Consider the following 10,460-nt stretch of genomic DNA (forward strand, 5'->3'; position numbering starts at 1 on the left):
GGAGCACTGCTTTCCAAGATGGGTAGCTGGGGAAGTGGTGGCCACTGACCGGGCACCCAGCTTGGAAGACAGCGCTGCCTCCAGCAGCAGGGCAGAATGAAGGGAAGGGTGGCATGGTATGCAATTGCCACCCTTCATTTTGTGCCACTGCTGACGGTGCCACTGCTTTCCAAGTTGAGGAGCCAAAGAGTGGCAGCTGCTGGCCAGGGGTGGATTACTCACTGGGCCAGTGGAGCCCATGCCTAGAGGCCCTGGCCAATTGCAGGTCCCCCTGGAAAAATGGGTGCCCCTGCACCCTGCTCCACCTGCCCGCCCGGTGCTCCTGCAAGCCCCCACGCCCTGACCCAGCTCCCCAGCAGGAGTGCCGGACGAGGGGGGGGAGGTGGGCAAGCCCTCATGCCCTGACCCCTTTTCCCCAGCAGGAGCACAGGGGGTGGGGGGCGGGCAAGAAGGACTGCAGGCGGGTGCCCCCACTTGCTCTGGCCCAGGGCCCCACAAACCCATAATCTGCCTCTGACTGATACGGATTGATCTGGATCATTTGGTAAACTGAGCACAAGCAAAACACTTGCATTTTAACACAGCTAAATGTAAATGTGTATATATATTGGAACAAGTATGTAGACCATGCTTACAGGATGGAGGACTTTCTCCCAGGAAGCAGTGACTCTGAAAAAGATTTGGGGGTCGTGGTAGATCATCAGCTGAACATGAGCTCCCAGTGTGATGCTGTAGCCAAAAAGAGCAAGTGTGATCCTGGGATGCATAAATGGGAATTTTGAGAAGGAGCAGAGTAGAGTTTATTTTGCCTGTGTATTTGGCACTGGTTGCTGCTGGAATACTGTGTCCAGTTCTGGTGCTCACAATTCAAGAAGGATGTTGATAAATTGGAGAGGGTTCAGAGAAGAGCCCCGAGAATGATTAAAGAATTGGAAAACATGCCTTATAGTGATAGATTCAAAGAGCTCAAACTATTTAGCTTAACAAAGAGAAGGCTAAGGGGTGACTTGATTAAAGTCTATAAGTATCTACATAGGGAACAAATATTTAATAATGGGCTCTTCAATCTAGCAGAGAAAGGCAGGACATGATCCAATGAGTGGAAGTTGAAGCTAGACAAATTCAGACAGGAAATAAGTTGTACATTTTTAATGGCGAGAGTAATTAAACATTGGAAAAATTTACCAAGCATCATGGTGGATTCTACATCACTGACCATTTTTAAATCAATGTGATACAACTGTGAAAAAGGCAAATGTGATCCTAGAATGTATCAGGTGAGGCATTTCCAGTAGAGAGAGAGAGAGCAGTATTAATGCCATTGTACCAGGCACTGGTAAAACCTCATCTGAAATACTGTGTACAGTTCTGCTCACCCATGTTTAAGAAGGATGAATTCAAATGGGAACAGATGCAGAGAAGAGCTACTAGGATGATCAGGGGAATGGAGAGCCCATCTTGAGACAGGTCTGGAAGAGCTTGGCTTGTTCAGCCTCATAAAAAGAAGGCTGAAAGGGGATGTGATTACTCTCTATAAACACATCAGAGAGTTAAACACCAGAAAGGGTGAAAAGCTATTTAAGCTAAAGGACAACATTGGCACAAGAAGAAAAGGATATAAACTGGCCATGATCAAACTCTGTCTGGAAGCTAGAAAAACCCTCAGAGGGGTGAGGTTTCTGGAACAACTTCCCAATAAGAGTTTGTGGGGACAAGCAATTTAGTTAATTTGAAGAGAGCTGGACAAATGCATGAGTGTGATTGTCTGAAGGGATTGCTTGTTTTGGTAGCCATGGGGTTCACTTCTGTATTATGTCTTACGTTCCTAAAAGATCATGCTTTAGGGCTTCATCCTGCCACCTGCAGAGGTCGGGAAGGGATTCTCTCCCCCATCCCCTGCCCGCAGTGTATTCTGGTGGGTTTTTTTTATTTGTCTCCTTCCTCTGAAGCATCAGGGGTGGCCGCGGCAACAGATGGGCCTCTGGACAGGGTGGGCCAGGGCTCTGAGGTGGCAACAAGCATTCTCTCTCCCAGGTGTTTGGCTGGCTGGTTCTTGCTCCCATGCTCAGAGCAGTATGTGGGGTTGGGACGGAATTTTCCCCCAGGTCAGATTGGCAGTGATTTTGGAGGGGGAAGGGGGTTCACCTTCCTATGCAGCATGTGGGTGTGGGTCACTTACCAGGATTATCTGGCTACATTTCAATTAATGATCTCCCTGCCACTGTGGGGGTCTCAGGCACTGGTGCACTTCGGTCCCTCTATTCTCTCCCTGTGGTGCATAACAGTCTAGTCTCTGGTGGGTAGTAATTCTTTGGTCCAATTTTGGTTGTTGGGTTTAGTGTGCGGGTGCTGGGTGGGGTTGGAGGCCTGTGACACATCTGAGGTCAGACTGAATGATCGAGTGGTTGTTTCTAGCCTTCAACTCTATGACTCTAAAAGCAATGCATTCATCACTGCTCAAATTTTAACTTTTCGTTGCCAATGGGTAAATTACAAATTAGTTGCAGGGACAATAGAAAGGGCAACATGGGGACACTCTTCCTGTTCTTTCTTTAACTGCAGTATTTAGTGTTTGTCTAGTGCTCATGTGCATTGAGCTGAGACCACCAAGTGCATTTTGCTCAAGCTGCGCTATGAACCAAATCTGAACCATCTTGTGCATTGGGCGTCTAGCGCATCTTGTGCAATGCTGATAAATATCACAGAGCTCAAACTTTTGTTTAAACAAGGAAAGTTTGACTCTGTTTGCAAGGCATTTTTTAAAAGAAAGCAGATGGAGTAAAAAAGTACTTGTTTATAAACGGCTGTGAGTTGTACCACTGTTGGGCAATTCATTAGATTATCTGAATAGTAGGAATAATGATATCTACACAGCATAACTGTGTGAATTTAAAGAAATACCATGCTGCTGTCCATCTTCTAGCTACTGCTGCTGCACTGAGCCTGTTTCACTCAGGGCTGCCTATAACTTTCTGTACTGCCACAGCTACCTAGAGGAAAGTAGAATCATTAACTGACTCAAACAAAAACTTAATTGAATGACACTTAAGGGAACCACAGCCAACGGGAGCTGCAGAACCGGCACTCAGGCAGAGGCAGTGTGCGGAGCCTCCCTGGCCACCCATGTGCTTAGGGGCTGCAGGGACCTGGCAGCTTTTTCCAGGAGCCATGCAGAGCCAGAGCAGGTAGGGAGCCCGAGCGTGCCCCATCGCTGCTCCTTCCCCTCCATCCCAGCGCCTCCTGCACGTCACTGAACAGCTGTTCCCCAGCGTCAGGGAGGTGCTGGGAGGGAGGGGGAGGAGTTGATCAGCAGGGCTTGCGGACTCCCTGGAGTAACCTCACAGACCCCTAGAGGTTCGCAGACCTCAGTTTGAGAAACGTTGCTCTAATGCAAAACCTTAACTGCAATTTCACACTCTCCTGTATCCAGAAATGGGCACATGTGAATGATACACAGCCCACACGTGTAATGTTATTCTACCTTAATAGTGAAGAGGTCACCTTCAAGTTTTTGTATTAAGTTTTTCCGCTGACCGTGCAAAAGAAGCCACCATTGGCACATTTTAAAATGAAAAGCTGCATACGTCCTGAAAAGGGCCCTTGTCCGCTGATTCCTCCAGCTTGACAACCATTTCTGGATCCTGGGTCCACTCCAAAGAAACCTGTAGGTCTAGGCAACATGTCTGCTATCTCCTGGTCTAGCTTATCATCTAGTTAGCTCCTCCAGTTCACAGAAATGGTGTTGTCCTTTGCATATTCCTTGTCTCTCATTAATGCACCAGGGTGCCTTCAAGCTGCCAACAGGCACTTCAGACAAGTTGTAGGGGTGAGTCCCACAATTCAGTCTAGCTCTTTATAAAAGGAGTACATTGTCCACACTGAACTGGACTGATTTTTTTTGCTCCAGATCGTAATACAAAGGATCTTCAGTCCCTTAACTTCTTGCCATTCCTGATGATGCCCATTTTATCCAGCTATCCAGTATGAATGATCAAATGCAGCCTGGACTTCCTCTGCTTTCAAGCAAGATACCAGAGCCCACTCAGCAACCTGAAGTCAGCTGGTGTCCTACTTGTTGTATACTGACCTCTATCTGACATGTTCTGGTGATCACACTGAGAAGTAGAAGTTGTTTGCTTTGGAAATAGCTTGCAGCTGAACGCCACACATGTCCAGCATGATTTGTACAGGTAAATGGCTTCTGGCCAGCTTAACCCCTGTGCAGCAGAGTGCAGAGAATAGAGCAAAAGGCTACCTAAGAAGTGACTGTTATACCGTGGGAGGGCTGCTTACACCATTTTTGATGGTTTTACCAGTGGTCTCTGTCCACACGGATGCTGCATAGGTGGAGACATGCACGGTAGAGAACCACACAGTGGTTAGCTTTTCTTGAAGCAAGTCTGCTTGAGGGCCCCAAGCCTAGTGAAGGGTGAGTTTTGGTGTCTCCTGTGACGGGAAGGGCAAAAAGGCCTGCAAGGCCCAGATTCCGCTTGAGGTCTTGTGGGATCTGGCACAGGATTTGAAGTCACAAGATATTGCAGGATTTGATATGAAATTTGGAGCTATAATAGGAACCCTCCACTCTGGGCCACTTCCCAATTGCTGATTGCCAGCAGTCAACAAGGACCAAAGCACACAGAGCACATGGGTCATAGGCAGCAGTTTGGCAGTGACCAAAATCTGCTTGATAATGCAAGGCATATGGCCTGCTGGCTGCAGGGCTAGGACCAAGACCCAGTGGGGCAGCAGGACTGGCTAACAGACCCATTGCAGCTGCTTGATGCAGGGGACCATGTGTTGCCTATCCCAGACCAAGAGGTAACTAGAATGGTCAGGAAGGAGAAAGAAAAGAGCAAGAGGCCATGAAGGGAACTGTGTCCTAAATAGCCAGGGATAGGGCAACTCATGGAGATGATGCAGTCCATTTCTGATTGTTTTTCAGGGCTCTGAGCCAATGGTCAAGAGCAACATGAGACACTCTGGTCCCTGCAGCAGGGTAAGTTCACAGTCAGGGACCACTGGGAGAATCATAGAATCATAGAATATCAGGGTTGGAAGGGACCCCAGAAGGTCATCTAGTCCAACCCCCTGCTCGAAGCAGGACCAATTCCCAGTTAAATCATCCCAGCCAGGGCTTTGTCAAGCCTGACCTTAAAAACCTCTAAGGAAGGAGATTCTACCACCTCCCTAGGTAACGCATTCCAGTGTTTCACCACCCTCTTAGTGAAAAAGTTTTTCCTAATATCCAATCTAAACCTCCCCCATTGCAACTTGAGACCATTACTCCTCGTTCTGTCATCTGCTACCATTGAGAACAGTCTAGAGCCATCCTCTTTGGAACCCCCTTTCAGGTAGTTGAAAGCAGCTATCAAATCCCCCCTCATTCTTCTCTTCCGCAGACTAAACAATCCCAGCTCCCTCAGCCTCTCCTCATAAGTCATGTGCTCTAGACCCCTAATCATTTTTGTTGCCCTTCGCTGGACTCTCTCCAATTTATCCACATCCTTCTTGTAGTGTGGGGCCCAAAACTGGACACAGTACTCCAGATGAGGCCTCACCAGTGTCGAATAGAGGGGAACGATCACGTCCCTCGATCTGCTCGCTATGCCCCTACTTATACATCCCAAAATGCCATTGGCCTTCTTGGCAACAAGGGCACACTGACTCATATCCAGCTTCTTGTCCACTGTCACCCCTAGGTCCTTTTCCGCAGAACTGCTGCCTAGCCATTCGGTCCCTAGTCTGTAGCGGTGCATTGGATTCTTCCATCCTAAGTGCAGGACCCTGCACTTATCCTTATTGAACCTCATCAGATTTCTTTTGGCCCAATCCTCCAATTTGTCTAGGTCCTTCTGTATCCTATCCCTCCCCTCCAGCGTATCTACCACTCCTCCCAGTTTAGTATCATCTGCAAATTTGCTGAGAGTGCAATCCACACCATCCTCCAGATCATTTGTGAAGATATTGAACAAAACCGGCCCCAGGACCGACCCCTGGGGCACTCCACTTGACACCGGCTGCCAACTAGACATGGAGCCATTTTTCACTACCCGTTGAGCCCGACAATCTAGCCAGCTTTCTACCCACCTTATAGTGCATTCATCTAGCCCATACTTCCTTAACTTGCTGACAAGAATACTGTGGGAGACAGTGTCAAAAGCTTTGCTAAAGTCAAGAAACAATACATCCACTGCTTTCCCTTCATCCACAGAACCAGTAGATTTACAAATCAAAAAGGTAACATAGCGGGCATCCCAAGGGCATCTCCTTATGAGATGGGAGCATTGTGTCTAAACCCCTGGGGACAAATGAGAACCAGGAAGTGGGACACTACTTGGGGCGGGAACCACAGCACCAATGTGCTTGATGGAGGTGCTGCTGTGGGGGACAATGTCTCCTCACCTCAACCCCCGAAAGGGGGAGGGATGCTAGAGGCTGAGTGGCAGCATGTGGTGATTGGCTCCCCCTAAAGTAAGAGCCACCAAGAATTGACAAAGGATCGATGGGGTGCAAGTGACTGCAGTGGGCTTTCCCCCAATGGGAACCTTGGATGTAATTTGAGCACACTAATAAATGATGGCTGTAAAGTCTATGAACTATTAGAACTCTTGTGTGTAGACATCAGTTGTATTACAGGTGTGCTAGGGGGAAAATGGCTTGCATGTCAAATTTAATTGCTACGCCAGCATAACCTCCTAATGTAAATGCAGCTTACAGTGACAGAACAGGGTTTTTTCCCCAGTGCCATAAGAACATCACCTCCCCAAGTATTCTTCCATTGACTTAGCTGCACCTAGTCTGTGAGCTAGATCAGCATAGCTTTGGTGCTCAGGGGTATGGATTTTTCATACCCCTGAGTGCCGTAGTATTGTCGACCTAAATTTTAAGTGAAGTCCAGGCCTCTGTTTAGCTTGCACCATATCAGTTTAATTTACAGTTGCAAGATGAAACCATATAAACCAGCTGTAAACTGATGTAACTGTCTGCACAGGGGGTTGCACTGATTCTGTTTTCAAATCAACTTAAACTGATGCAACTTCTGTGTGTCACCAAGTCCTCTCTAAAGAGTTAAAGAACTATGTTCTGCCAAACTTGGTAACATTGGGTTACTCATTCTGCTCTATTTTATGCAAAAGCTTTCCAATGTGTGGAAATAGTAACCTATTAATTGCTGCCTGACATCCACTGAAATTATGCTAGCACTGATAGCTGCCAATGTATTTGACTGTTTTCCCTCTGCTGTAGAGTGAAAGCATAGTTATATTCTGGAAAGGGACTAGATCAAAATGGCTGTGGATGGGATCATGTTGTGGAGTGCAGCTGCTTCATGGCTTCACTCCTTCCATGGGTGGGGCTAAACTTGATGGAACACACCCAAACTTTCATAATGCTGCAAATGAGAGGCTTCCGTGGGTGTGGGGTCCTCTGAAGAGGGAGGCATGCCACAGAATTAACTGTCCTCACCTTCCCACTTCCATGCCCCTCTGACCTGCTCTTTCAAGTTTAGCACCTCTCAACTGGCCAAAGCAAAAATAGGGGTGGTAATTTGGGGCTCAATTGTGAATCCTGCTGTACTCACATAACCAGCACCTGTGCAGGGGTGGAGGTGGGTGGGCAGGGAAGAATGGAGAGAGCAGCTGACAGGCTTCTACACCTTCTCCTATGCTGGGAGGTGAGGAGTGGGCAGGCAGGGGTCTGTGTCCCCAACCTGCCAGCCAGCACATCCGAGCTAACGGAGGAAGAAGCAGGCATAATATCGTGGCTCTCAGAGCAATAAGAAACTAAAGCAAGTACTATAAAGATATGAAGGAAATGTAAGATAGATAAGCCTGTCACTAGCCCACTGAATTTTCTCTGTAAATAATCTAACTGGCATGCAATAGATGTATATCAAAAAGAGAAATGGGGCATTAACATTTTCAGTAATCTGCTCACTGTAAGATTCACATTCAGCCTTAACCTTAGTGAAAAAAATATATATCTGAATCAGATGCTGACAACATGGTTTTAAATGAAACTGGTGCTCTCAGGTCTGCTGTGCTCACAGAACATGTCCTAAAGTTTTTAAAATCTTAAAGATGTAGTGGAAAGAGATCCCGCAGTCCTAGTGCACTGTAAATGCATTTCTTTGTCAGATATTCAAGCCTTGACTAGAATTAGTATGCTATAGATGTGCTGGTGTGTAGAGTAGTAAATTCTTTAGCCTCTCACATTGTGTTTCATCTGATGCATTTATAGGATTATTATAGCCTAATGCCTCATATGTCTGTTCTGTTGTCAAGTCCCTACTAACATTAGTTATTCCAGCTGCATGAAAGAGTGCAGCACTAACAAGGACAACTTAAACATTTCTTTATTTGGGTTTTCATGGGGCTTATTTACACTGCTCTGTGCTTGTACCCTTCCACACCCATTCTGTGCTTCTTATTTATGTGCACCTAACTCCTACCATTAGGTATACATAGGAAGAAGCTTTAGTCTAGTCCACAGCATGGAAGCCATTAACTCACTTCCATTTGCCAGTTTTCCACCTTCTATACCTACTGGCCTATATTCCTCCTATCAGTACAACCAGTGTGATTAGAAATATGTTGGATCTCTTCTGCTCTCTACCTTCTCCTTTTTTAAGAAGATTACCAAGAATGGGTAATTCTACAGGAAGCTGCAGGTCCTAAGAACCAGGATTCATTTGTTTGTAGATAGTAAGGAGTGGCTTTTAAAAAAGTAAATCTTTAAATGGTGTGCTTTGCCCTTGAAAGACACCAGTGTGTCTCAATGATGCCTTGGTAAGTGTTAGAATTATGCTAGGACCCATTAGTTCAAGAAGAACTCTCAGTATTTCTCAAAATGGCACTTCAGGTTAAATGCTAACAGGCTTCTTTAATTCCATCAGCTCCATTGCGATACCACACATGTGTTATATTGGGATCCATTATGACTCCACAAAACTCAGAACAATAGAAAAGAGATGGTTTCCCCATACCCCTATAAAAGAAACTGGGATTTTTAGGATGATAAAAAAAAGTCTCATTCATTTTTGGAGTGAGGCCATTTACTCACACACAATATGGTGCTCACACTTGCTACCTCAACATATTCTTGGTCTCTAGTTACTCAGTGTGTGTCTGATAATATTACATAGTCACAGGTGCTCACAGTTGGGGTTTTTTCATTCTTCTAATTCATCTTTAGTTGTAGAGTTATAATAATTGTTCATTGTATCTGGGATAGAGGAAAATGGGATTGTGTCAAATTTTAGTATTTGAATTTATGAACATTATAATGCATCCCATGGCATAAAATGACTAAATTACTCCATGCTGCCATACCCTCTGTGTATATGTATGTGCACAACACTAAATCCTTTATTACTCATGAAACACGTATCAATATATATTAATAATTAGGCATCGATTTTTACTGAGGAGAACATAAAGATTTATGAAAGTAGGCAGTGTTATGTGGCAAAAATTGAGAAATAAAATGTTTCATAGATTTTTATAGAAACTTCTATTTGAGATGCAAGGGAATCTTCCATCCCAAACAAAATTAAACCAAAGCGACAGTCCCAGTTGGAAAAACAAATTGATTTAGGTATGTGGAAAACTCAACATTTAAGAGGCCATTGTCTCTGGGGAAGGAGTAAGGACAAATGGTTTGCAATCAATGACCATGCTTGAAGACAAATGGTTTCCTTTGATAAGGATCTCAGACAAGAAAGCTTAAGTGCAGCAGGGACAGAGGGGGTTAAGACACCTGCATAATTCCCCTCAGGCAAAGTGACTGAACTAGGAAGACAGGGAACCATATTCTCCTTTGGACTAAAGACACAGCTTTTTGTCATTTACACTAGGAAAATGTGCAAGTGTTTAACTGTGCTGGTACAGCTCCACTTGTACTATCAATAGTGGAAGCTGTAGTACAGTCAGTTTAGAGAGCCCATAGGTTAAAAATGCCTATGTCCTGTCTACACTACCATTTCCAGGACTGGTAGCACCAGTCCAGTGGTGCTGGTGCACAGGAATGTTTAGAAATATTGTAAGTGTAGATGCATCCTTTTTGTGGAGGGAAGGATCTGTTGAGGAGATAAATATTGGGCTTTGTTCATGAAGGGACTTACCATCATTAGAAATGATGTATAGGGCCTGTGGCGGGTTTTGTACCTCGTCAACTCCTTTGATTTTGGCAGGGGAGGAAGGTTAACCCCGCCTCCCAGCCTCTATGCCGGTTCTACAACCTCCCTGGTAATCAAGGCTGTATGGCTCAATGGCCAGAGCCCCTCTAAATCTTCTTCCCCTGGTGGGATAGGGTGACCTAGCGGCTGGAGTCCCTACAGTGTGCTCCTAAAGCAGCGTGGACCAATGGTCAGAGTCTCCCAAAACTCTCTTCCTCTGGTGGGATAGTGTGGCCTTGCAGCCGGAGTCTCTACAGCGCACTCCTAAAGCGGTGTGGCCTGAGGG

The sequence above is a fragment of the Natator depressus genome, chromosome 3 (assembly GCF_965152275.1).
Source record: "Natator depressus isolate rNatDep1 chromosome 3, rNatDep2.hap1, whole genome shotgun sequence".
Classification (NCBI taxonomy): domain Eukaryota; kingdom Metazoa; phylum Chordata; order Testudines; family Cheloniidae; genus Natator; species Natator depressus.